At 46.9% G+C, this 24435-nt stretch overlaps 1 non-coding gene across 1 annotated transcript; it reads left to right on the plus strand.

Annotated features, from left to right (window-relative positions):
- The first annotated feature begins 21808 nt into the window (after positions 1-21808).
- On the plus strand, positions 21809-21915 carry LOC112130047 (U6 spliceosomal RNA). The gene has a single exon (XR_002912359.1). It is a non-coding gene; the product is annotated as a U6 spliceosomal RNA (small nuclear RNA).
- The last annotated feature ends 2520 nt before the right edge of the window (positions 21916-24435 follow it).

Genomic DNA, 24435 nt, shown 5'->3' on the forward strand with positions numbered 1-24435 from the left:
GTGGTGGCACACACCTGTAGTCCCAGCTACTTGGGAGGCTAAGGAATGAATCACTGAGAATCGCTTGAACCCGGGAGGCAGAGGTTGCAGTGAGCTGAGGTCATGCCACTGCACTCCAGCCTGGGCAACAGAGCAAAACTCCATCTCTAAATAAATAAATAAATAAATAAATAAAAAATAGGCCAGGCGCGGTGGCTTACGCCTGTAATCCCAGCACTTTGGGAGGCTGAGACAGACAGATCGCCTGAGGTCAGGAGTTCGAGACCAGCCTGACCAACATGGAGAAACCCCGTCTCTACTAAAAATACAAAATTAGCCGGGCATGGTGGCGCATGCCTGTAATCCCAGCTACTCAGGAGGCTGAGGCAGGAGAATCGCTTGAACCCGGGAGGCGGAGGTTGCAGTGAGCAAAGATCGCGCCACTACACTCCAGCCTGGGCAACAGAGAGAAACTCCGTCTCAAAATAAATGAATAAATAAATAAATAAAATAAATAAAAATAAATATCACTATTGGCAAAAGCTTTCTAACGTGCATTGCCTATCTAGGTCACAGTTTGCTAATGTCTTGTAGCCTGGATGGTTTTATTGATCCCCGAGAGAACTTTTATTATCCTGAGGGAAAACAGACTGGAAAGAGGACCGGAAATTTGTTTGTTTTTGGAATAGCGGTGGGGGAGGAATAAATGGGAAGAAGGAACGTGGGGAGAGATGGGCGCTAAGCAGGAGAGATGGGGCGAGGGAGAGGGGACCACAGCCACGCAGAATGGAAGAGCAGGGAGAGCATGAAGGCGTGAGAACCGAGGCAGGGCAGGGGACTTCAGAGGCAGAGGTCCTTCAGAAGCTCTGCAAATCCAAATGCTAAGAAGAACATGCAGTCATTTTGACAAGGGCAGATCAGAAAATGCTACACGTGCTCACAGAGGATGGAAGGCCAGGATCCACCGCCAAGCAGGGCGGTCGGGGACTGGTCGCCTCCTCTGGGCAGCGTCAAAGGGCAAGATTGGTCTGGTCCTCTTTCTAACACCTCCCACCCGGGATGCAGCCAAGAGTGGCTGCAGCCTAATTTTCTACATGTAAATAATGACCTCCGTGATGCCCACGGGGCCCCTCTCTGGCCTTCTCCCCCTGAGAAATGACTGAGTTCTCGACGGGCATCCCCTCCCCCTCCGGAACCAAGGGCTCTGGGATGTTGACAGCCCCCGCCACCTCTGAGAAGGGCAGGCCGTGGAAAACCATCTCCTCCCTTCCTTCCCCCTCTGCCTTTCCTAGCTGGGGCCTCTGCACAATGCAGCTGGGCCAGGCCCTGTTGCTAAGGGAACCAGCAGAGGGCCCAGCCCCCTCCCCATAGAAATAACCCCAAGAGAGGAGTGAAGGATTCACCTGCCCTCATCTCCAGGCTTTGGAGGAGGGTAGGTGCCTGGCCAGCAGAGTGGCCACTGCTCACCGGCCCAGAGGAAGCCGGGCCACCAGCCTGATCCCACTTCTCCCTCCTGCCATCTTCACTCCCCTCTCCTCAATCACAAGCCCCCCCAAATAGAGACCCCCGGCTTTGCTCCCCTGCTGCAGGAAGGGAGAGCCACTGCCAGACACTGCCTGCCTGGTCCTCCTGTTCTGATCTCACCAGGTGCTTGGAATCAAAGAGGACCTGGCTTCCCTCTCGGGATACGTGATTTTATTTGGTTGTGACTCATTGTCTGTAAATGTTGCTGGAGATGAATCAGACCTCACCTGCTACCTGCGGCTGAGATGCTGCCAACAGACACAGAAAGGTGTGCCGCAGCCACCACCGCCTCCTCTCTCCCAGCTCTGAAGGAGCCCACAGCTCCCATGGGATGAGGTCCTCATCGTGGCTTTCAAGGCCTTCCTTAGGGCCTTTGGATCAGGGAAGCCCGCCCTAAACTGCACATTAGTGTCCATGACTCACCTTTGAAAAATTCCCATAACCAGGCCTCACCCGACCCTGCAAATACAGATGCAGTTACTCTGGGCAGGGACTCAGAGCAAGGAGTTTTTTAAGTGCCCCAGGTCCCGGGCTGAGAGCACCTAGTGGCTGTCTCAGATGCTCTAGCTCAGCCGAGATCCAGTGGCTTGTCCAAGTTCACATTTTCGGCAGGAGAGCTGGAGCAACAACACAGGATTCATGCCTTGAGCAGAGTGTTCTATCATAGGATTTTCCTACTTAAAAAAGTAATTTGATAAAATTATTTTGGAAATGTATACAATATAGAAAGGTAAAAAGAAGTCCATTAAATCACCCCTAAACCTCAACACCCGGAGGTAAGCACTGTTAACATTGTGGGTTATGTTTTTATTTATTTTCAAATATTTAATATGTAAAACAGGTCATACAGAACACACAGCTGTGCGTCCTGCCCGTGCCCAGCCAAACTGACCATGTTTTTAGCAGGCTTTTGGCAAAGAGTGTCAAGAATATCTTAGAGCTGGGCATGGTGGCATGTACCTATTATAATCCCAGCTATTCAGTTGGCCGAGGCAGGAGGATAGCTTGAGCCCAGGAGGTCAAGGCTGCAGTGAACTATAATTGCATCACTGCCCTCCAGCCTGGGCAACAGAGTGAGACCCTGTCTCTAAAATATATACATATATATTTTTTAATTGACATTTTTCAGCCCACTAATTCCATTTCTAAGAGTCTACTCTGGCTGGGCACAGTGGCTCATGCCTGTAATCCCAGCACTTTGGGAGGCTGAGGCAAGTGGGTCACCTGAAGTCAGGAGTTCCAGACCAGCCTGGCCAACATGGTGAAACCCTGTCTCTACTAAAAATACAAAAAAATTAGCTGGGCATGGTGGCGGGCACCTGTAATCCCAGATACTTGGGAGGCTGAGGCAGGAGAATCACTTGAACCCGGGAGGCAGAGGTTACAGTAAGTGAAGATCACACCATTGCACTCCAGCCTGGGCAACAAGAGTGAAACTCCATCTCAAAAAACAAAGAATCTGTCTTCCAAGAATGGTCAGATGTATGCGAAAAATTGTTTACAGAGACTTCATTTTATTTTATTTATTTTCTGAGACAGGGTCTTGCTTTGTCACCCAAGCTAGAGTGCAGTGGTGCGATCATAGCTCACTGGAACCTCGACTTCTTGGGCTCAAGCCATCCTCCCCATTCCTCCCAAAGCACTGGATTACAGGTGTGAGCCACTGTACCCAGCCAGCTTTCATTTTAACGTAATTTATAATAGCCAAAATTGCCAACCTCATAATGTAAAAAGTTAGAGGAATCGTTTAATAAATTGTAGTTTTGCATGGAATACTTTGAGGTCATTAAAATCACATTTTCAAAAAATGTATGATGCCTACGATAATCATCCCTTCCCACTATCCCTCCCTCCATGTTTGCCTCGATGCTCAATGCCTATAAGCACGTCTTCCAGGAATATCCCTCCTCTGATCCTACTGTAACCCCTTTGAATGCTACGAGGCCAATTGATCTTTCTCTCCCAGATCACTCGTAGCATGTATTGTCAGTACCAAGTGTTTTGGACGGTTTTTTCATTTTACTATTATTTATTATATACTACTTCTGTTTGCTTCTCTGGCATGTATGTAAGAATGTGTGTGTGAGGCTGGGCACAGTGACTCATGCCTGTAATCCCAGCACTTTGAGAGGCCAAGGCGGGCAGATCATCTGAGGTCAAGAGTTCAAGATCAGCCTGGCCAACATGGTGAAACCTCATCTCTACTAAAAATACAAAAATTAGCCGGGTGTAGCGGCGTGCGCCTGTAGTCCTAGCTACTCAGGAGGCTGAGGCAGAAGAATCGGTTGAACCAGGGAGGCAGAGGTTGCAGTGAGCTGAAATCACGCCACTACACTCCAGCCTGGGCGACAGAGTGAGATTCCATCTCAATAAATAAATAAATAAATAAATAAATAAGTGTGTGTGAGTACATTTGTGTCCATGTGTGATTGTGTATGTATTTGTAAGAGAGAAAGAGAACTCAGAATCACCAACAGCTCGAGGGCTGGAAGTGTGACTTACACATCTTCATTCTTTGCCAGCTTTTCAGTTTCAGCATATCTTAAACTAAATTCATCTCCCTCAAATCTGTGCCAATGCCACAAAAAACTTTTTTTTCCATGCGCAAGACTTTCTAAACTGGCTCTTCCTCCTGCATTGCCAGTTTATTCGGTGATATCACCCCTTCTCCTTTGGGCCACCTGACCCAAATATTTTGGAATTCCTGACCATGGAATCCTATCATTGTGTTTTTTTTTAAGTCTTGTCATGTGTCTTTTTCTGTTCCATTGCCACCATCGCAGGCAGCAATTTTCCATCGCTTCAACTCTGTCTCCACTGAGCCATCTGCTGGCAGCCTCTTGGCCCTTCAAACTATCTCATGTTCAACCATTTGTTTCAGATATTTTTACCCCATCACTTCTCTGGCTAAAAAGCCACCAATGGCCACTTATAAACGGTCATTATTGAATGAAGTGCTAACTTCATATTCTGGCACATGGGTCCCTCCTTAACTTGATCCCAACCCATCCATCTTCCTGGTTTTATTTATTTATTTATTTATTTATTTATTTATTTATTTAGAGATGGGGTCTCGCTATGTCGCCCAGGCTGGTCTCAAAACTCCTGGGCTCAAGTGATCCTCCTGCCTCAGCCTCCTGAACTACAGGGATTACAGGCGTGGGCCACCACACCTGGCCCTTCTTCCTGTTTTATATCACACAACTTCCTGACTAATATCCCAAGCTCCTGCCAAGCTGGTGTATGCACCAACCCCAGAACACACCCTGTGTCCTCAGGCCTCCTCCACTTACTACTGACTGGTGAGATCTTGCATAATTTGCTTAACCACTTCCACCTTAACCCCTCATCTATAAAATGGGGATAATGCTAATGATACCTTCTTGAACTCCTGGCCTCAAGCAATCCTCCCATCTAGGCTTCCCAATGTGCTGGGATTACAGGCATGAGCCACCATGCCTGGAAACACCTTCTTTACAAGGATTGTGGTGAAAGCAAAGCAGATGCAGGAATGCAACAACTATCATTTATTTGCTCACAGTTTTGCAACTGGGGCTGAGCAGGCAGGGACTGCTTGGCAGCTGAGGTGGATCAACAGGGCTGGAGGCTCTATCTCCATGTGGATCACTCGGAGTTGGTGACTTGGTGCTATTGGGAGTTCAGCTGGCACCATAGTCCTGGAGCCTCAATTGTACTCCACTTGGACTTTCCAGGTGGCTTAGGGACTTCCCATAGCATGTCAGCTGGGTCTTTCTAAGAGAGGGGAAGCAGAAATTGCCAGGCCTCTTAAGGATTAAACCTAACTTGCAGAGCATAACTTCCATCACATCCTATTTGTCAAAGCCGTCATAGGCCAGCCCAGATCCCAGGGGGTGGAGAGATAGGCTCCACCTCTCCAAAAAGGAGTGGTAGGTGCACCAGAGGAAGGAAAGAATAATGACAGCCATCTTTGAGACAACGCCACCTTAGGGTTTCTGCAGTCTTGTCTAGTAGAAGAGATGCTCAACAGTTTGCATTTACTGAACTCTTAAAGCTTGTTATTTTTGTCCCAAGATTGCTTGGATCGCTGCCACAAATCATGATTTGACTTTTTCCTCTTGCTGTGATTAGTCATGATATTCCAAGTAAATATTAAGCTCTTTGAGGGCAAGACTCTTATCTACAGTAAACAGTTTTTATTCCCCCCACAGAGATGTACACATTGTTAACTGTGAATATGCAGCATTTGACTTATTTTCAGCCCTAGCACTTGATTTATTGACAGCCTTAGTACTCGGAAGGGAACACAAGAGTTGCTTTTATTGAATTTTTGTTGGGCAGGAGGCTTTCTGGGCTCTGAGGAAGACTCAGAGAAACGGCTCCTTTGTTCTCCAGCCCTGCCCAGCCCAGAGCCTTCCAGAAGGGAAAGCTCAGTGAGGAGGCTGCAGACTGCCGAGGGCGTGTTGAGGAAATTCCATTCAAGACCCTCATTTCCGAAAGTGCTCTGTGATTAGCCCGGCTTTGTGCCAGCCCCAGTCCAGAGGCAGAGAGGCCAGCCCTTAGGTCACCAAAAGCACCAGGAAAATACAAATGCGGGCCCCTTTACAGCCCTGCACAGGAGGTTAAAGGATTTGCTTTGTAGTTTGTTTATCTCACAGACTGAAGCCAATTATCCCAATTACTAAAAAAAAAAATAAAGTTTACTACAGATTGTATTTTTAAGTTCATTTAATCTCCAAAACAGGCTGCTACACACAGTTTTCCTTTGGTTCCAACAATTCACGCCCAGTATCTGTGGCAGGGAAGGCAGCCCCTGAGGGTCACATGTCCAAGGGCCAGGGGAGGTCAGAGGTCACTTAATAGTTCCCAAATGCGCTAGCAAGTAGCCATAGATTTGAACTTTGCATTGTTGCTGCAGACCTAGGGCTTTCTTGGGAGGGCAGAGCCGGGGGAGCTATCTCTGCAGTTCAAAGGCAGCCGCTGCAGTTTCACTTGGCTTAAGGTTTCAGTCCTTGAATCCTAAACACAATCCCCGCTGGCCTCCTGTGCATGGGAGGTGGGGGGTTGGGACTTGGGATGGACATTCTGTGTAACCCAAAACTGCAAGCCCTGCAGCTTCACGGTGGCCTTGGAGCTGGGAGACCCTCAGGATCAGCATCAGAGGCTGAAAATACCTGTGACTATTTTCAGAAGCCCATGAGTATTGATGCAGAATGCGGAAGGCCCAGACCAGCCAAGAGCTCCTCACCTCCAAGCCCAGTCAGGACTCTGGGATTCAGAAATGCACCCCAAGTTCTAGCCTTAACCACCAGCAGAGTGGGTGTTTGCTAGACAGTGTAAGCTGAAAAGGAAGTCAAAGGTCCCAGATGGTATGGTCCCCTCAAATAAGCATCTGCACATATACCTGAAAATCTACCTTAAGTATGATGTATATTTATATCTGTTGACATGGAAAGATGTGTTAAGATACAGAAAGTACAAAATGCAAGCCACAGATCTGCCAAGGCGGGCAGATCACTGGACATCGGGAGTTCGAGACCAGCCTTGACCAACATGGTGAAACCCCATCTCTACTAAAAATACAAAAATTAACTGGGCATCATGGCATCCACCTGTAATCCCAGCTACTAGAGAGACTGAGGCAGGAGAATTGCTTGAACCCGGGAGGCGGAGGTTGCAGTGAGCCGAAATTTCACCATTGCACTCCAGCCTGGGCAACAAGAAGGAAACTCCATCTCAAAAAAAAAAAAAGAAAAGAAAAGAAAAGAAAAAGAAAAAAGAAAACACTAGCCTCGGGCTTAGAAAGTTTGCTGAAAATGAAGAATGAAGATTTTCTAGGCACTACTCAGACCTGTTAAATGAGAATCTTGGAGGCTTCGGGAGAGCTGAGGAAGGGTGTTTTTGTTTTGTTTTGTTTTTTTCTTAATTGAGACTGAATCTGGCTGCGACGCCCAGGCTGGAGTGCAATGGCACAATCTCAGCTCACTGCAACCTCCACTTCCCAGATTCAAGCAATTCTTCTGCTTCAGCCTCCCAAGTAGCTGGGAATACAAGCACGTGCCACTATGCCGAGCTAATTTTTGTATTTTTAGTAGAGACGGGGTTTCACCATGTTGGCCAGCCTGGTCTTGAACTCCTGACCTCAAATGATCCACCTGCCTCGGAGTCCCAAAGTGCTGAGATTACAGGCACACCTGGCCCAAGGAAGGTATTTTCAACACCCTCTTCAGGCAGTTCTAAAGTAATGCGATCCACCTGTTAGGGACTAAATGTTTGTGTCCCTCCCCCTCAAATTCATAGGTTGAAATCCCTACCCCCAAGGTAATGGTATTAGAAGGTAGAGCCTTTGGGAGGTGATTATGTCATGAGTGGAGCTTTGGGAATGGGATTACTTCACTTATAAAAGGAAGACCCCAGAGAAGTCAGCATCTGCAACCTGGAAGAGAGACCTCACCAGAACCTGATCACGCTGGTACCCTAATCTCAGACTTCCAGCCTCCAGACCTGTGAGAAACAAAATTCTGTTGTTTTATAAGGCACGCCATCTATGGTACTTGGTTATAGCAGCCTGCACCATCTGAGTGGATGTTTGCTTTCTTTAAATTTTCTTTGACCAGGCGCGGTGGCTCACACCAGTAATCTCAGCACTTTGGGAGGCCAAGGGTGGTGGTGGATCACTTGAGGTCAGGAGTTCAAGACCAGCCTGGGCAAAATGGTGAAACCCTGTCTCTACTAAAAATACAAAAATTAGGCGGGTGTGGTGGTGCACACCTGTCATCCCAGCTATTCGGGAGGCTGAGGCAGGAGAATCACTTGAACCCGGAAGACAGAGGTTGCAGTGAGCCAAGATTATGCTGCCACTCTTCAGCCTGGGTGACAGAGCAAAACTCCATCTCAAAAAAAAAAATGTGACCACTCAACTCCTCTGTCCCGGCCTTGCTGTCACTGCTGGTCCTTCCCCCCTCCCCCCTTCTTACATGTGCCCAGGAACCAGAAATAGCCTATTAACCCTGAAGGAGTCTAACAGGCCTTGCCCCTTACCACCAGTCCCCAGCAGATCTTCCCGGAATCATTGTCCTCTCCCTTCCCCTTGTTCTGTTTTCTCTTTCACTTTCCTAGGCTCTTTGGCTAGGACTGGCGGCAGAAGTTGATTTGCATAAATATTTAACCCTGGTAAGAACAAAAGCTGTAAACCAAATTAGGTATGCCAGCAGATAGCAGGTATAGAAGAAGAATCACGGGGTACATCTGACCCTCGTCCTTGCTTCTCGTGATCCTAGGTAAGTTATTTAACCTCTCTAAGCCTCTGTGTACTCAGCTGTGAAATGGGGACAGTCACACCTGTTCATGGAGTTGTTGTTAAGAAGTTTAAAAATAAAATCAGCTTTGGGAGGCCGAGGCGGGTGGATCACAAGGTCAGGGGTTCAAGACCAGCTTGGCCAACATGGTGAAATCCCGTCTCTACTAAAAATACAAAAATTAGCTGGACATGGTGGCAGGCACCTGTAATCCCAGCTACTCGGGAGGGTGAGGCAGGAGAATTGCTTGAACCCGGGAGGCGGAGGTTGCAGTGAGCCGATCGTGCCACTGCCCTCCAGCCTGGGCGACAGAGCGAGACTCCGTCTCAAAAATAAATAAATAAAATCAGGCTAGGCATGGTGGCTCATGCCTGTAATCCCAGCACTTTGGGAGGCCAAAGCAGGTGAATCACTTGACTAGGAGTTCGAGACCAGCTTGGCCAACATGGTGAAACCCTGTCTCTACTAAAAATACAAAAAAATTAGTTGGGCGTGGTGGTGCACGCCTGTAATCCCAGCTACTCGGGAGGCTGAGGCATGAAAATTGCTTGAACCTGGCAGGCAGGTTCAATTGCTTGAACCTGGCCACTGCACTCCAGCCTGGGCAAAAGAGTGAGACTCAATCTCAAAAAATAAATAAAATTAAAAATAAAAATAAAAATAAAAACCATATCTATGCAAAAGTAGCTAAAGTAGGTATTACCAACCTGAATCAAATAACTCTTAGAAAAAAAGATCTGAGGCACATTCTCAAACTCCCCCATTAGTAATAATAAACTTTATTAAGTCTTCTCCCCAGATTTTCCAAGTTAGTCCCCTCAGGTTAAGGCCCAGGGAAGTGACATTTGGCAGCCACTCAAGATAACTCTGATCACACTTTGAGAAACTCTAGTCTAAGGCTTTGATGAGCAAGACAGAAATAACTGCAGTTACTGAGTTCTACTTAGTTTATCACTAAGCAGTCAGCCATTCATATTGCACAACATTACAGTTGGCTAAGGTTTGGTTGATCTAAGCTGGGCCCAGCCAGGCTTGGTTCCAAGCTGGGGTTTGCATCCAGGTGTGTTTCATATGTCCCTCATCCTTCCTGGACCGGCAGGTCCCCAAAGCACGTTCCTCTCATGTCACCATTGCTAACATTCCACCAGCGAAGCAAGTACAAGCCATGCCCAACATCCATTGGGAGAAGGAATGAATATTGTAACATACCTCAGAAGCATAAAGAAAAATTGGCCAGGCATGGTGGCTCATGACTAATCCCAACACTCTGGGAGGCCGAGGTGGATGAATCACTTGAGGCCAGGAGTTCGAGACCAGCCTGGCCAACATGGTGAAACCCCGTCTCTACTAAAAATACAAAAATTAGCCAGGCGTGGTGGCGTGTGCCTGTAGTCCTAGCTACTCAGGAGGCTGAGGCAGCAGAATTGCTTGAATCCGGAGGCGGAGATTGCAGTGAGCCAGGATCACGGCACTGCACTCCAGCCTGGGCGACAGAGCAAGACTCCGTCTCAAATAAATAAATGCTTGCTTCTGCAAACCAGGAATCAGCATGCTATAGCCTGCAGGCAAATCTCGCCTACAGCCTGTTTTTGTACTATCCACAAGTTAGGAATGGCTTTTCCATTTTTTACAGCTTGTAAAGAAAAACAAAATGAACATGCAACAGAGACCGTATGTGGCCCACAAAGCCTAAAAAATTTATTACCTGGCACTTTAAGGAAAAAGTTTGTTGATCTCTGCTATTTGCCATCAAAAAGTCAAGGGTTTTTTCTGTCCTTTGCCTTCCTGCACAAATAGAGGTGGGTGGTTTCATATTTTTGTTTGTTTTTAAGTTAAAGGGGATTTAAAGATGTTTCTAACCATGGAACAGAAGCCAGTGGCAATAAAGGACGGGAGCAGTTGGAAAAACAGAAGAGAGGGATGTTAGTTAAAGGAGAATGGTCTTGAAGAAGAACGGTTTGAAGAAGCAAGTGGAGGGGAGGAAAAATGTATTTTCCTCTACCATCTTACATTCATGGCAGCAGCCCCTATAACAAAAGAGAACAGCATACAAATGTATTTAATGTAACTCTACCATGGCATGAAGCCTTCAAAAGAAAACGAAAACCCAGGCCGGGCGCAGTGGCTCATGCCTGTAATCCCAACACTTTGGGTGGCTGAGGTGGGGAGATCATGAGGTCAGGAGTTCGAGACCAGCCTGGCCAACATGGTGAAACCCTGTCTCTACTAAAAATACAAAAATTAGCTGGGTGTGGTGGCGGGTGCCTGTAGTCCCAGCTACTCGGGAGGCTGAGGCAGGAGAATTGCTTGAACCTGAGAGGCGGAGGTTGCAGTGAGTTGAGATCGTGCCACTACACTCCAGCCTGGCAACAGCGAGACTCTGTCTCAAATAAAAGAAACAAAAAAGAAAATGAACACCCAAGGAAACAGTTAAACCTGAGTATTTTAATGCTAGATTTGATGAAGGGTATAGCAGTGGAGAAATATGAGGTAGCAAAAAAGTGTGATCTAACAGCAATAAATTGGGGGAGGCTTGGCAAGCTTGTTCAGATTCTCTGCCTCCCTGGGTCTTCAGAGATGAAGATGCTCTTGTTCTCTGGGTAGAAGGAGGGTACCTGTTACACGAGGGTTTCATGACCTGCTTCGGGGAAAGGTTAGAAAATCCTTCCTAAGTGTTATAACCTGCTTCAGGGAAAAAGCAGAGAAAGTCAGATCTTCCTGCACAAACTGTTTTTTTTAAATTAACTTATTTTTTTTAGAGATAAGGTCTTACTCTGTTGCCCAGGCTGGAGTGTAGTGGCACCATCATGGCTCACTGCAGTCCCAAGCTCCTGGGCTCAACCCATCCTCCCACTGCAGCTTCCTGGGCAGCTGGAGCTACAGATGCACCACGGTGCCCAGCTAATTTTTAAATTTTTTTGTAAAGATGGGCATCTCACTATGTTGCCCAGGCTAGTCTTAAACTCCTGGCCTCAAGCAATTCTCCCACCTTCGTCTCCCAAAGCACAGGGATTAGAGGCACACACCACCACACCCGGCCCACACATTATTTCAGCTGAAAATATTTGAGGATAGAATGTCCTGAATCCCATCAAAGGGACACCCCTTTCTCTAAGGCTGGTGGAAATGGCTTAGGATCTCGTCCAATGGAGAAGACGCTGGGATGGGAGGAGTGGGATAAAGGTTTGATGGGCCTGTCAAGAAGAAAAGGAAAGCCGGGTGTGGTGGCTCACGCCTGTAATCCCAGCACTTTGGGAGGCCAAGGCGGGCGAATCACGAGGTCAGGAGATCGAGACCATCCTGGCTAACACAGTGAAACCCCGTCTCTACTAAAAAATACAAAAAATTAGCCGGGCGTGGTGGCGGCTGCCTGTAGTCCCAACTACTTGGGAGGCTGAGGCAGGAGAATGGCATGAACCCGGGAGGCGGAGTTTGCAGTGAGCCGAGATCGCGCCACTGCGCTCCAGCCTGGGCGACAGAGCGAGACTCCATCTCAAAAAACAAAAAAAAGAAGAAAAGGAAAGCTGGGCATGGTGGCTCACACCTGTAATCCCACCACTTAGGCAGGCCGAGGTGGGCAGATCACCTGAGGTCAGGAGTTTGAGACCAGCCTGGCCAACATGGTGAAACCACATCTCTATTAAAAATACAAGATTAGACCAGCCTGCCCAACATCGTGAAACCCCAACTCTACTAAAAATATAAAAAATTAGCCGGGCATGGTGGTGAGCACCTGTAATCCCGGCTGCTCGGGAGGCTGAGGCAGAAGAATCGCTTGAACCTGGGAGGCAGAGGTTGCAGTGAGCCGAGATCGCGCCATTGCACTCCAGCCTGGGCAACAAGAGCGAAACTCCATCTCAAAAAAAAAAAAAAAATACAAAATACAAAATTAGCTGGACATAGTGGCATATGACTGTAGTCCTGGCTACTTGGGAGGCTGAGGCAGGAGTGTTGCTTGAACCCAGGAGGCAGAGGTTGCAGTGAGCTGACATCACGCCATTGCACTCCAGCAATGCTCTTCTCACCTGTCAAGAAGAAAAGCAAAGAGCAAAACTGTCTCAAGAAAGAAAAGCAGAGGAAGCCGACAAAGGCAGGCAAAGACAGAACTGTCCATGGGGCAGTGGTGCCCACCTACTGGGGGTCAGGAAAACCTGCCAAAGACTTGCAAATGGGGAAGAGAATCCTGGTGACCTTGTAGTAGTAGAGTGCTGGGTGTTTCTAGAGGGCCTTCCAGGAATGATCTGACTCCAGAGGCATGCGTCTTGGGTTGTTTGTGATTGGCTAAGCTATTTAACAATTCTGTAGGGATAAAGTTGTAGAAAACTGACAACATAAATTTTCCTTGTCCATCGGAATGCACAGATTCCTGTTCATAGCAATGCAAAGGAATCATGTCTTTCTTTACAGAATAAAAATCTCTGTAAATTAAATTCTCATTTGAACCAATTTTAGCAGCTTACTGGTTTCCACATTAACCAATGAATTAAAATCTTTGATACATGTTCATTTTATATTTCCATGAGTCAGGATTTTACTTTTTTGAAAACTAGAATTTAGCATAGGTCTTTTAAAAACAACAATAGGCCAGGTGCACTGACTCACACCTGTAATCCCAGCACTTTGGGAGGCCGAGGCGGGTGGATCACCTGAGGTCACGAGTTTGAGACCAGCCTGGCCAAAATGGTGAAACCCCGTCTCTACTAAAAATGCAAAAATTAGCCGGGCGTGGTGGTACGCACCTGTAATCCCAGCTACTTGGGAGGCTGAGGCAGGAGAATTGCTTGAACCTGGGAGGCCAAGGTTGCAGTAAGCTGAGATCACACCACTGTACTCCAGCCTGGGCAACAGAGTGAGACTCCATTTCAAAATAGAAAATAAATAAAAAATAAAGAGAAAACAGAAAAAAAAAAAATTTTTAAAGACAAAGAGTCTTGGAGATTAAAAACAAAACACAAAAGATAAGATGGGGCCAGGTGTGGTGGCTCATGCCTGTAATCCCAACACTTTGGGAGGCCAAGGCGGGAAGATCACTTGAGGCCAGGAGTTCCAGAGCAGCCTGAGCAGCAGAGTGAGACCCCCTCTCAGCTAAAAATTAAAAAATTAGCCAGATGTGGTGGCACTTTCCTATTGTACCAACTACTTAGGAGGCTGAGGCAAGAGGATTGCTTGAGCACAGGAGGTCAAGGCTGCAGTGAGCCCTGATGGTGCCACTGCACTCCAGCCTGGGTAACAGAGCGAGACCTTGTCTCAAAAACAAAAAGGTGGCCGGGCACAGTGGCTCACGCCTGTAATCCCAGCACTTTGGGAGGCCCAGGTGGGCGGGTCACGAGGTCAGGAGATCGAGACCACAGTGACCCCGTCTCTACTAAAAATACAAAAAAATTAGCCGGGCGCGGTGGTGGGTGCCTGTAGTCTCAGCTACTCGGGAGGCTGAGGCAGGAGAATGGCGTGAACCCGGGAAGCGGAGCTTGCAGTGAGCCAAGTTCGCGCCACTGCACTCCAGCCTGGGCTACAGACCGAGACTCCGTCTTAAAAAAAAAAAAAAAAAAACACGTGATTTTTAAGGTTTAATAGGCCAGGCAGCCTCCTTCCACAAGCATTGTGTGTGCCACACATTGCCTAGGAATTAAGAAAACTACAATTTGCACATTGCTTTCTCAGCTGTAGGAGCTGTTTTTCAACCCTGCGAGTTTACAAAACTGATAGTAATGATTTCTGCACAGACATGCAATGAATTTTGTCCAGTTGAGGTGCAATTGATCCCAACCTGCTACCACCACCACCTCTGAAGCCAGTTTTGCCTCTATTATAAAGGCACTCAGCGTTCCTAACTGACTATATATTTATGTGTCTGCTGTTTAGCGTCTCCTTCGAATTGGTTTTTAAAGCTTTACTGGCTCCCCCATTAATTAATGAGTTAAATAAAATCTTTGACACGTATCTATTTTATAGCTGTATGAAACTCATTTCATTTTTTAAATGATTTTACAATGTTTTTAAACAAAGAATCTGTCAGGAGTCTCTCTGAACCTCTTCTGGTTCAGGAAGCTGCCTGATTCTCAAATTTTTAAAAAAAAATTATCTGTAGGCTGGGCGCAGTGGCTCATGCCTGTAATCCCAGTACTTTGGGAGGCCGAGGTGGGCGGATCATGAGGTCAGGAGTTCGAGACCAGCTTGGCCAACATGGTGAAACCCCGTCTCTACTAAAAATACAAAAATTAGCTGGGTGTAGTGGCGGGCGCCTGTAGTCCCACATACTCGGGAGGCTGAGGCAGGAGAATCGCTTGAACTTGGGAGGCAGTGGTTGCAGTGAGCCAAGGTTGCGCCACTGCACTCCAGCCTGGGTGACAGAGAGAGACTCTGTCTCAAAAAAAAAAAAAAAAAATCTGTCAACTACATCTAAGGTATCTCATTAACGAGTCACTACAGCCTCGTGAGGAGATCTCGACTACCATTGTTATACCCCCATTTGGAGGATGACATAATTGACGCACGGAGATTTTAAGGTCACATTAGCGGAGAGTGGCAGAGTCAAGGCTGGGACTTGGGAGTTTCTGACTCCAAGTCTCCTGTCCTTTCCACTGTTAAGTTAAAAAACAAAAACAAAAAACCACCCCAGGGATGTAACTTCTTGGCCTGACAAAAGTAGACAGCATTGGAAATTAATAAGACTGCAGATGAGGACCAGTGCCAACAAGAAACTGGTATCTACTTATTTTTTTCTTCTCTAATAGGTTCACCAAACCCAAATTCTCAAAACCTGAATGTCTCATAAGTACTTTCCAAAGTCTTTTTTTTTTTTTTTTGAGACAAGATTTCGCTCTGTCACCCAGCCTGGAGTGCAGTGGCACATCATAGCTCACTGCAGCCTCGACCTCTCAGGCTCAAGCGATCCTCCCACCTCAGCCTCCCTAGGAGCAGGGACTATATGAGGATGCCACCACTGCCAGCTAATTTTTTTTATTTTTGTAGAGACAAGGTTACGCCATGTTGCCCAGGCTGGTCTCGAACTCCTGAACTCAAGTGATCTCCCCTGCCTCAGCTTCCTAAAGTGCTGGGATTACGGGTGGGAGCCACTGAACCTGGCCTTCAAAGTCTTACTGTTTTGTGTCCACTACAAATAAACCCTCCTCAGATGTATGTTAGCATTTTGGGTGGCTTCACTCAGAAGGGCTCTGCATTTTTCTCTATGTGTTCACTCCTTTTACATGAGAAGCCCAAGATTTAATGAGCACCTTAGGAGGATAAACCAGACATTATGCAGGACAAACACTTCACACATCCCATCTACAGGACATAATCTCTCTCTACTGCCCTTCAGTCAGCAAATATTAATTACAGAAGAGTAATAATGTTAGCAACCCAAATATGAAAACGGGCTGGGTGCAGTGGCTCACATCTGTAATCCCAGCACTTTGGGAGGGCAAGGCGGGTGGATCACTTGAGGTCAGGAGCTCGAGACCAGCCTGGCCAACATGGTGAAATACTGTCTCTTCTAAAAATACAAAAATTAGCCAGTCGTGGTGGTGGGCGCCTGTAGTCCCAGCTACTCAGGAGGCTGAGGCAGGAGAATCGTTTGAGCCTGGGAGGCGGAAGTTTCAGTGACCCAAGATCACACCACTGTACTCCAGCCTGGACGACAAAGGAAGACTCCATCTACAAAAAACAAATATGAAAATGAACAAAGCAACAGAGGAGCTCTCTGTCAACTCGTGGGGTTTAACAGAGAGCCTCACAGACGACTGCAGTCCACCAAGCCAACCAAGGGTTGGTGGGAGCATGAGGGATCTCATCATTGAAAAGAATCATTGAAAGCTTAATAGAGCTAGAGTTTATGTTGAGACTTGAAGAATAGGTAGAAATTTGCCTAGCAAATAAGGAGATGTCAGGTCGGGTGTGGTGGCTCATGCCTATAATCCCAGCACTTTGGGAGGCTGAGGCAGGCAGATTACCTGAGGTCAGGAGTTCGAGACCAGCCTGGCCAACATGATGAAACCTTGTCTCTACTAAAAATACAAAAATTAGGCGGGGCGCGGTGGCTCATGCCTGTAATCCCAGCACTTTGGGAGGCCGAGGCGGGTAGATCACAAGGTCAGAAGTTCAAGACCAGCCTGGCCAACATGGTGAAACTCTGTCTTTACTAAAAATACAAAAATTAGCTAGGCATGGTGGCGCACACCTATAATCCCAGCTACTGGGGAGGCTGAGGCAGGAGAATTGCTTGAACCAGGACCCGGGAGGTGGAGGTTGCTGGGAGCCGAGATTGCGCCACTGTACTCCAGCCTGGGAGACAGAGTGAGACTCCGTCTAAAAAAAAAAAAAAAAAAAAATTAGCCAGGTGTGGTGGCGCATGCCTGTAATCCCAGCTACTCGGGAGGCTGACGCAGAAGAATCATTTGAACGTGGGAGGCAGAGGTTACAATGAGCTGAGATCACACCATTGTACTCCAGCCTGGGCAACAAGAGCAAACTCAATCTCAAAAAAATAAAAATAAAAAAAAAGAAAGAGGAAGAGAGAGCACAGGGTATTTAGGATGCAGAAACCGTCCAGAGTGGCTGCAACAATTGATAGGTAGCGGAGATTCTGAATGTGAAACTAGTCAGTTGTTCAGGAACAGGTCATGGCAGGCCAAGAGGAGGAAGCATCTCTGCAGACAAACATGAAGTCTTGAAGCAAGGCTGAAGCAAGTGCTGAGCATACATCCTGCACAAAGGTTCACACAGGATACCTGCCAAGGAGGGAAAGGCGCCTTCAAGAACACAGTCATACCTTCTAATTGAATCAACACCAGGCCCATCTCAACTTCCCACCCACACCCAAACCCAAGATAGGTTCCACAGTACTCAGGGTAGATATGCAGGTGAATGGAAGCTAAGAAATTGATTTGTACAGTTGTAAACATTTTCTGTCACTGGATTATTTCTTTGTGATCTGAGGTCTCCAATCTTTTTTTTTTTTTTTTGAGACAGAGTCTTGCTCTGTTGCCCAGGCTGGAGTGCAGTGGCACAATCTCTGCTCACTGCAAGCTCTTCCTCCCGGGTTCACGCCATTCTCCTGCCTCAGCCTCCCGAGTGGCTGGGATTACAGGTGCCCACCACCACGCCCGGCTAATTTTTTGTATTTTTAGTAGAGACAGGGTTTCACCATGTTAGCCAGGATGGTGAGGTCTCCAATCTTTTGTTATGATATTTTAGGTTGGGAAAGATGAGGGAACATGTTCTGTGAACCTGAAGGAAAGACATTGTCCTAACAAAGCAAACTGGTAAATGTAGCAACATTAGGCTGGGCAAAGTGGCTCACACCTGTAATCCTAACACTTTAGGAGGCCAAGGCAGGAAGATCGCTTAAAACCAGGAGTTAAAGACCAGCCTGGGCAGTGTAGCATGACCCTGTCTCTATAATTTTTTTTTTCTTTAATTAACTGAGTGTGGTGGTGCACACCTGTAGTCTCAGCTACTCAGGAGACTGAGGTAGGATTGTTGCTTGAGCCCGGGAGGGCAAGGCTGCAGTAAGCTGTGATCACACCACTGCACTCCAGCCTGGGTGACAGGAAAAAAAAAAAATTAAGGGGAATGGATGTTTTTGCCATCCATTTATCAAGGTCTTTGGGATGCTAATTGGCAGGATGCAGACGGCCCCCTTCTGAGCAGTGCTTCTGGGGACCTCTCAGGCCATAGTTCAGTGAGCAGTGCTTCTTTGCTTCTTTTCCCTCTGCCCATCTGCCATTGCCCAACCTCCCTGACACCCCTTCCCACCTCTCACCCTTCAGAGAACGGAGAAGTTGGTAGCTGAAATATTTTCTTCGCTGACATCTTCATCTTTTGGGGGTCCTGGGGAAGAATGTGCAGAGATAAAAAGAAGAAATTAATCTGTTCTCAAGAGAGGGTCTGCCTCAGCTGGCTGACAGCTTAATCTCCCCAGGGTTCTTAAACATTCCTTTTATTTTAATGTGCTGGCTTTTTATAAAATACTGTTGAAAAGAAACAGAATTTTGGATAATTGGGCAGTAGCAACATCTTTTAAAGGAAAACGGATACAGTCTATTAATGATATCTGTAATAAACACCTTAGGGAACAGCTCATTAATTTTTAGCAACAGGAGCCATTTAGTCCTATATCCTCTCCTTAACCAAATTCTCGCTTCTTGTTTTTTTTTCTCCCATTGATTTTGATGTAAAAAGGAAAGGGAGGACTTGCTCCTGTATGCATGCCCATCTCTCTATAGAGCATCTTTGGGGCCCCAGGACCACCTAAATGTTGGGAGTTATGTTATCATTGGAGCCACCAAGCTCATCCCTGATGCCATCCTTATCACCACATCCCATTGGCCCTTGTCTCTTTTTTTTTTTTTTTTAAGATGGAGTCTCACTCCGTTGCCCAGGCTAGAGTGCAGTGGTGTGATCTCGGCTCACGGCAACCTCCGCCTCTGGGGTTCAAGCGATTCTCCTGCCTCAGCCTCCCGAGTAGCTGGGATTACAGGCGCCCACCACCACACACAGCTAATTTTTGTATTCTTCATACAGGTGGGTTTTCACCATGTTGGCCAGGCTGGTCTCAGACTCATGACCTCAGGTGATCCACCTGCCTTGGCCTCCCAAAGTGCTAGGCTTGAGCCACTGTGCCCCGCCTCCCTGTGTCTCTTCTCAGAACATCTCTGAAGTGATTTTTCAGTGATTTTCCATGCCCCACTCATCTGAACTTTAATCCTGCATTTCTCTGTGCCAGCCTACATTTGTTGTCCTCACAAGATTAAAGGTTCTTGACTGCACCCGCTATGTCTCTATTCCATCCAGCTCAATGTCTGACTCTCAGAAGGTTGTGTTAATTTTCCATTGCTGCATGACAAATTATCACGCCGGGCATGGTGGTGCGCACCTGTAGCCCCAGCTACTCAGGGTCTGAGGCCAAAGGATGCCTTGAGTCCCGGAGTTCCAGGCCTTAGTGCGCTATGGCAATCAGGTGTCTGCACTAAGTTTGGCATCAATATGGTGACCTCTCGGAAGTGAGGGACCTACTAGGTTGCCTGAGAAGGGGTGAATCAGCCCCGGCCAGAAACAGAGCAGGTCAGAGCTCCCATGCTGATCAGCAGTGGGAACGTGCCTGAAAATAGCCACCACACTCCAGCCTGGGTAACATAGTGAGACCCCTTCTCTAAAACAAAATAAAAACAAACAAATTACCACAAACACCGAATAGGTGTTGAAACCAGCGCCTATTTTAAACTCACAGTTTTGTAGGTCAGAAGTCTGGGCAGGCCCATCTGGGTTCTCTGCTCTGGTATCACAAGGCTAAAACCAAGAGGCTGGCTAGGCTGGACTCTAGGGAAGAAGCTGCTTCCAAGTTCATTCAGCTTGTTGGAAAAATTTAGTCCTGTGCAGCTATGAGACTGAGGTCCCTGCTACCTTGTGGGCTGTCAGCCACGGGTCACTCTCATCTCCTAGAAGCTGCTCTTTGGTCCTTACCTATGACCTCCTCCATCTTCAAGGTGCATCAAATTCTTATGCTTTCAATCTCTCTGACCTCCCTTTTTGCCATCAGCTGGATAAAACTCTCTGCTTGTAATGGATTTGTGATTAGATTAGCCCCCCTCCCCAGAAAGTCCCCCTTTGATTAACTCTGAATCAACTGAGTAGTGACCTTAATGACATCTGCAAAACCAGGTTTTGCCCGGTAATGGAGCCTAATCAGGGTATTCCTAGACCATGGGATGAGAATAGGAAATTTCATGAATGGGGTCACTTTAGGATTTTTCCTACCACAAGTGTCTCGGAATATATGCAAGAGCAAGAATTATTGGGGTAGGATGATCTCCACCCAAGCAATTTCTGTCTACTGTCCTTGCTATGACAAATCCTGACCTGGCCCCTGACCGGCTGACAACTGTGTAGACCTAACTGGATGCCATGATCCCAACTGGGTACTTCATGTGCACAGTAGAGGGAGCCAAGTGACACCAACACCCACAGCTGGTTCCCTCTGGCAAGTCCAACGTAGTTATCTAATGCACTAGCCCCTCAGCCACACTCAGAGACTGCTCTCCTAAATTGGGACAGAGATCATTCTTGATCCTTTAGCTTTAAAAGACACCATTTCACATTCCCTAAACTCATCCCCTAGAGCCTAGACTCTAGACTGGTCTAGGGTCCTTTGCTTGATAGTAAATCTTTTCCATTCACCCCTCAATCCTTGGTTTCTTCGTCTTTTAATTTATATTTTGTAGCCAGGTGCGGTGGCTCACACTTGTAATCCCAGCACTTTGGGAGGCCGAGGCTGGCAGGATCACCTGAGGTTGGGAGTTTGAGACTAGCCTGAACAACATGGAGAAACCCCATCTCTACTAAAAATATAAAATTAGCTGGGCGTGGTGGTGCACGCCTGTAATCCCAGCTACTCAGGGGGCCGAGGCAGGAGAATTGCTTGAACCCGAGAGGCAGAGGTTGCGGTGAGCCGAGATCACACCACTGCACTCCAGCCTGGGCAACAACAGTGAAACTCCAACTCAAAAAAAAAAAAAAATTATATTTTGTTTGTTGCAGCAGTTTGTTGGACTCCCTTCTCTTGGATCTGGTGTCCTTACCCGTTGTTGCATACCCTCCCCTGCACCCACAGCTCCCTTCCTTCTCCCAAAAGCCTTTCTTCTTCTCTACCTACAGGTGTGAGAACCTCGACTCTCCACCCCAGATGCCCCTATTTCTGTGTCTTGCCACAGATCTCTCTTGCTAACTCTGTAAGTCAAATGCCTGGCACATGGCAGCCATCAGTTTATATCCTCAAATTGACTAAATGATTGAACGTATGAGTGAATTGGTGAGTTGAGTCATCTATTACTCTATCAGCATCACGGGACTGCCTGTCTGTTTATAGGATCATTTATTCATTTATCCCTAGGAATACAAAGATAAATGTGAATAGGATAAATATTTTTCCTAGGCTGTTGAAGAATTTGTGCTCAGTATAAGATCTGGGGCATTTCATCCCTTTGGGTTAAGTTTTCTGAGCCCAAAAATGTCTTTAAAAATCAACTTCTGTGCTTGCTTTGGCAGCACATATACCAAAATTGGAACAATATGGAGAAGATTCACATGGCCCCTTCGTAAGGATGACACGCAAATTCGTGAAGCATCCCATAGTTTAAAATAGTAAAATAAATCAACTTCTAGAAGCACAAGCTACTGTCAAATTTAATCATTAAGAGTCCAGGTCTGCCAATCCAAAGAGTGATCGAATATCTTTCTTTTGTGAAATACAGCATTCTCTTTGTTTTTCACTAAAAGAGACACTTAAATTTGCTTCCCACCAGGTCTGAAGCTGGTGCCTAATGTGGCTGAAAATGTTATTGAGCCCAGTGAGGAAATCCAATGCCCTCGGGCTGCCGGGCTGAATGGCAGCCCTGTTTCCAAGGGCATCCTCCTTTGTCTGCCTGGAGTCTCAAATGACATGTTTGGACACAAAGCCTCTTAGGTAGAAATTACTACATTTGCAGGCATTCCTAATTTGCAGCTAGGTTTATTATTTCAAAGTCTTTTATCACGATTAGACTTCAATGAGGTTTTACAGCTGAGCGGCAACCCTCGTTTGGAAATATGTTTATTATGCTGTTTATTAGTTTTCTCGTTTATCTTTCTTTTTTAAGGTCTCCTCTTTGAAAGACAGCCATCTGCGTTGAAATTTTCCAGGCAGGATTTTACTCTCTTCCCATCAAGATCATTTTGTAACCTCTCTGAGATACTTATCATTATGAGTTTAAAACCTTTCTATGCGAAGACAGCAGAGAGGAGATTGCTGACGGGGCCTAGGAAAGTCAGAATCCTTGTGGAACCCGGGGAAAGAGAGGCCATTTTCCTAATGATTATTATTCTCAGGCTGGAGATTAAGTAGCTCCTTATATAGGCAGCTTTAGGCCAAGGAACTCCGGAGCATAGAAATCACAGGAGAGCAGGTGTGTTTCCCCCACTCACTAACTGCATTGATTATATTTTATTATGATTATGATTATGATTTTTTTTTTAAACTGAGTTTCACTCTTGTTGCCCAGGCTGGAGTGCAATGGCGCAGTCTCGGCTCACTGCAACCTCCGCCCCCTGGGTTCAAGCAATTCTCCTGCCTCCGCCTCCTGAGTAGCTGGGATTACAGGCGTGCGCCACCACGCCCAGCTAAACCCCACATGGAGACGGGGTTTCTCCATGTTGGTCAGGCTGGTCTCGAACTCCCAACCTCGGTGATCCACCCGCCTCGGCCTCCCAAAGTGCTGAGATCACAGGCACACCTGGCCAATTTTATTATTTTCTTTTTTTCTCTCTCTCTATTTTCTCTTTCGTTCTTTCTCTCTCTTTCTTTCTTCTTTCTTTCTTTCTTTTTTTTTCTTTTTTTTTTTTTTTTTTGATAGAGTCCTGCTTTGTTGCCCAGGCTGGAGTGCAGCGGCCCGATCTCAGCTCACTGCAAGCTCTGCCTCTTGGGTTCACGCCATTCTCCTGCCTCAGCCTCCTGGGTAGCTGGGACTACAGGCGCCTGCCACCACGCCTGGCTGATTTTTTTGTATTTTTAGTAGAGACGGGGTTTCACCGTGTTAGCCAGGATGGTCTCGATCTCCTGACCTTGTGATCCGCCCACCTCGACCTCCCAAAGTGCTGGGATTACAGGTGTGAGCCACCGCACCTGGCCTCTCTATTTTCTATATTCTTGATGCTCTGGTATCTGGGGGCTCGCTGACTTGGAAGAGAGTGCCCTTCCCAGGGTTAGCCAATTTCTAGAGACGGCAAACTTGTCCCCTGGTTGTGGGCCTTTCATATGCAAACTAACGGATCCAGATCCCATACTCCAAGCCACCTTCTTTACCTGGCTCTTACACTTCAGGAGGCAAAATTCTTCTGCCCCAATCATCCCAGGGCCAGATACCAGATGACTTGAGACACCCTCTAAGCCCCAGAGCCTGCAGAAATTATTCCAACTGGCCAATCCTAAACCTGCCTTCTCTGTTGACCCTGCCGTGCCCAATCCCTCCTGTGAAAACCACAGTAAAGTTTCTCACCCTCGCTTTCCCCTGGCCCTTTCTGCCTCCTGATCCACCTGGTGTTACCCGATAGGCTCCTGAATGCTGGGCCGAGGCTCCTGTTTCTAAGGAACTCCGAGTATAAAAGCTATCTTTTCAATGGTAGTCACCTCCTGATCTGTTGGCCTCACCATACCTGAATAATAATAAAGCCTACATCTTAAAACACAGCTCCAATCTCACACTCCCAGAAAGTGAGAAACAGAAGAAAAACCAAAACCTATGATTATCAATTCAATCCAGAACACTGAGAGACAGAGGAGGCTCTGACGGAGAAGGGCAGGCGACCAACATCTTCTGACTGTGAACACTGTCCAAGTCAGCTTCATCAAGAGCTTGGAAAGTGGACGTTTTGTCATGCTCATTTTGCCTATGTGCAACTACTGTTATGGGTGATGAGTCCCTATGGGTCTGTAGCATCCTCACTTCTTGCCTCCTCAGATAAAAGAATTCGACCGAGAGGCATAAGGCAGAGGAGAGATCCAGGCAAGTTTTAGAGCAGGAGAGAAAGTGTATTAAAAAGTTTTAGAGCAGGAATGAAAGGAAGGAAAGTACACTTCGAAGAAAGCCAAGTGGGCAACTTCAGAGATCAAGTGTGCGATTTG

Source organism: Pongo abelii, chromosome 17 (genome assembly GCF_028885655.2).
Source record: "Pongo abelii isolate AG06213 chromosome 17, NHGRI_mPonAbe1-v2.0_pri, whole genome shotgun sequence".
NCBI classification, from domain to species: Eukaryota; Metazoa; Chordata; class Mammalia; order Primates; family Hominidae; genus Pongo; species Pongo abelii.